At 38.8% G+C, this 4,276-nt stretch overlaps 1 pseudogene; it reads right to left on the bottom strand.

Annotated features, from left to right (window-relative positions):
- Window positions 1-3,128: 3,128 nt before the first annotated feature.
- Window positions 3,129-3,806, bottom strand: LOC101724618 (adenylate kinase 4, mitochondrial pseudogene; annotated as a pseudogene).
- Between the last annotated feature and the right edge of the window lie 470 nt (window positions 3,807-4,276).

Here is a 4,276-nt window from a genome sequence, read left to right as displayed (position 1 = left end):
TAAACTTTGTGATATTGTCCATATTACACTTGTGTTTTTCTCTCTATCTGGTTCCCCAGAAAAACTAAGCCTATCTACACATCTGATAGTCACCTCATCTCCATCAACTGGCACCCAAATGCATCTCTTCTAAAGTGTTCAAAATCATTATAATAATCCACTGATGTCTCATAGACCTGAGCTGGGTATATGCACTGCATACACCTAAAAAGTAAGCAATCTTCTTTCTCTGCAAATGAGAAGATGAGGAGACTGTTCTATATTTCCACTAAAGTAGACAAGGAACATTCACATGAAGGGACACAGGGAGGGAAACTGCAAGAGTTTAAGCAGCATTTTGAGGAAGATGGGCTCACTAGCATACATAATACAGATGGCAGTGAACTAGCTGTGATGCACAGGGACCCTTCAGAAAGTAAATGATGCGTTTCAACACCAGTAAAGTGTGGAAATACCCTTCTTTGCTCCTACTGGCAAGGAAGCTTAGACAACAGTCATTCCCAAGAACAGAAAAGGACACTCCCTGGGGACAGACATGATGCATAAAGAAGGGATACATATTTTTAAGTCAGTAGGAATAAATTTCATTGTTTTTCTCAGGGGACAGTAAAAATTATATAAGGTGGCTACCAAGTCTGGAAACCAGAAAAATCTTTTAACAAATGGCTTATTGGTGTAATTCATGACAAAATATTAGTACCTTTATTTCTAGACTTTATGGCCAACCCATAGACTGCATCTTTGGCATAGGAAAAATAAAGAAAAAGATGCTGTTTTCCAATAACCATAAAGCTGTCATAGTCAATCTAGGTTCAGCTAGTACAAAATTTTCCTAAATCCAATAGATATCATTCTCTTTATCAACTATTTATAATCTGCTTAGGTCATTCACAAAAAAAGAAATACTGTTAATAACTATTTAGCAGCATGTTCAAATTTTATTTTGCTGTCTTCAACGAAAATCTCAGTAACTCTGTATGGTCTTGTTACTTCTATACATAAGGTACAATCCTGAAGTGTTTCTGTCCCTGAATATTTCCCATCATGGTTTTTTGGGGTTATTTTTGGATTCTCTGAAACTTTGGGAGGGGGTCTAATTTTTTCACAATATAGGAGTAGAGTGAGCTTATGAGAGTCAGACCAGCTGTTTAAGACCCTCAGAGCAGCTCAGTTGAGGTGCATGAATATTCAATACAGTCCCTGACCTCAGTTCATAAAAACAGGAATCTGAGAGGAATAAATGCAGTAACTACCTATCTATGTTAATATCTAATAGCCTAGGAAGACAGAAATCAGACGAAAAACATTCAGCCAAGTCCTTTCATCCCAGAATGTCTGAAAAGGAGAGATTCTGTGGAGCATGGACACAGAGGGGAAGGCATCACTCTTCCCAGAAATAATGAATTTGGCACAGCCACTCAGGAGAGAAGCAACCACCGAGAGCAATTGACTTTAATGCCCTTGTCACCAAGAGAGGACAGGGGAGAGAACAGCAACAAATCCTGGGCCAGAATTAGGCTTGCTGGTGATGTGGTTCAACAGCCTCAGGAGGGTGGGGAGAGCCAGAGATCACCACCGTCACATGCAAAATGGCTACTACAGCAACAACATGGAAGACAAAAACCACCACAAGCACAGATTAGACTACACTTACAATCCAGCCTGCATTTGTTTTTTTCTGAAGGGCAGACACATGTGTAGAGACAACTTCTTTTAAAAAACAGAGAGAGCCCTTTCATGGACTCTTTCTACTCACTAGTTTTTCTATTGGTTTACCATTTTTTTCATTAAGTTTATTGATACATTTTAGGTATACAAATGATGATATTCATCGTTGGGAATTTGTACCTGTGCATGAGTATCTTGGTTCTTATTTTTTCCCCATTCCCCTGCTCTCCCTTTAACCCCCCCACCCCTCCCTATTTACAAAGACTTTGTTTCCATTTTTTCCTTTTCTCATATTTATTCCTTTCCCCTTCTTTCCTTTCCCCTACTCCTCCCACTTCCTCTTACCCTTTAGACCTTTTTTCCTGTTTCACATTACCTATTATACATTTTGATCCTTATTTACACTTTCAGTTTCTCATATCAGAGAAACTATTCAGTATTGACACATGTGTGTCCTATTTATTTCACTTAAGAGTATGGCCTCAATGCACATCCATTTAGCTATAAATGTCTCTAGTTTCTCATCCTTTATGGCTGAGTAGTACTACATTTTATATGTTTTTTAAAAACCCACATCTTTGTTATCCAGTCTCCAGTTGATGGGCATTTGGGCTGTTTCCAAGTTTTAGCTATTACAAACTGTGCTACTATGAACATGGGTGTGTATATATCATTATGGTATGATTTGTTTAATTCTTTTGGGAAGATACCCAGCAGGGGAATAGCTGGGTCAAAAGGGACCTCTAAGCCTAGTTTTTTGAGGTATCTCCATATTGATCACCACAGTAGTTGCACCAGTATGCACTCCCACCAACAATGGACAAGGGTTCCTGTTTCCCCACAACCCTGCCAGCATTTGTTATTGGTTGATTTCCTGATAGCAGCCATTCTTTCTGGGGTGAGGTGCAATCTCAGTGTTGTTTTCATCTGCATCTCTTGTGATGTTGAACATTTTTTCATATGTTTATTTTCTACTTTTACTTCTTTGAGAAATGTCTGTTCATTTCAGATGCCCATTTTTGAATTGGGTCTTAAAATTTGGGGGAATCTGATTTTTTTAAGTTCTTTATGTATTCTAGATAGTAGTCCTTTGTCTGAGGAACAGCTGCTAAAAAATTTTTCCCACATTGTAGGTTGTCTCTTAGCTCTGTTGGTGGTTTCTCTTGCAGTGCAGAAGCTTTTTAATAAGATGAGATCCCAGTTGTTGATTCTTCGTGCTAGTTCACATGCAACTGAGGTTTTGTTCATGAAATATTTTCCTATGTAATATCTTCAAGAGTTCTACCTAACCTCTCTTCCACCCAGTTTAGTGTTTCTGTTTTAATATTTAGATCTTTACCATTTAAACTAGAAAAGATGTTTCAAGCTAGCTCAGCTAGCTCTTAATTTGTACATAGCATTAATACTACACACATAGTTGAAAAGAAGATCACATCTTCTGGATTATTCCATTGGGCAGGTCAATATGCTTGTTTGGAGTAAACAGGTATGGTCTTGTTTGAATAAAGTGTGTAAATAAAAGACTAAATTTTGTTAGTCTCTGTTCTAAAACAATTGGTGGAGCACTCCTTGGTACTTGTACACTTTGATGACTGGCTTTGCTAAATCTTTGTGCCATCTTAGCTGGGTAGCAACTGCTTCAGGTTTATCATGCTCCTGTTTTACTCACAGCTCAACAGTGATGTCATCAAACCCCTTCCATGTATATGAGGTGGGTTGAATTTCAGGTTACAGACACTTCAGCTAGAAGGGTGGATCCAAAGTCAGCTGAGATAATCTTTAAGTGTTTCAAATGGAATATTCAAACTAATCACTAGATCCAGGTCCCAGATATTGTCCAGGGCTTTAACTCGTATTAATGTCCTTGGAAAACCATCTAGTAGCCAGTGCTGGCTGCTCCTGAGCTCCAGCTCTGACATCATGAGGCATGAGATCATATGATCTGTAACCAAATGACCTTTCTCTAGGTACTGCTTTGTCATATACCTAACTTCTGTGTTGGCCTTGAGGTTCTTCTGCAGGAAGTAGTCACCAGAGAGACACGGGAGGCTGAAGTTCTGAGCAATCTTCTTGCACATGGTGCCGTTGCCAGAGCCAGGCAGCCCAAGGATAACAGCTTGCAGGAGTATGAAGGTCATGGCTTTCTTAGGGACCAGGCAGTGCTAAGGCAGCCCAGAACTTTGCATCTCGGCCTCCGTCCCTGGAATCCTCTGCTCGCACTGAGACTCTCTAGCCCAGGTTCATCTGTTGGGATGAGTATCTTTTCCACTTATTACTAAGATTCTTCTTAAGTATCCAGCTTTCTTTTGAAGGCTTGATCTCCAGCATCACTGACAGAGTAGAAAATGAACCCGGTAATTTCAATGACACAAAGACAAACCAGATATTGACATATCATAAAAACCAATTAAAAGCAACAATTATGCCACTATTAACAATAGCAGATATTAGAACCAATAATACTATGCCCATAAAGACAAACCAGATATTGACATGGAGTAAAGACCTGTTAAAAGCAACTACTATACCACCATTAACAATAGAAATCAGCAATAATATCCTATTGTACACTAAAAAGTTAAAAATTAATAAAGGTTAATAGTAATAC

This window comes from Heterocephalus glaber, unplaced genomic scaffold, assembly GCF_053883595.1.
Source record: "Heterocephalus glaber isolate CG9 unplaced genomic scaffold, H.glaber_assembly_v1.0 deba00001446, whole genome shotgun sequence".
Classification (NCBI taxonomy): Eukaryota; Metazoa; Chordata; class Mammalia; order Rodentia; family Bathyergidae; genus Heterocephalus; species Heterocephalus glaber.
This window is presented reverse-complemented; position numbering and strand designations above follow the sequence as displayed.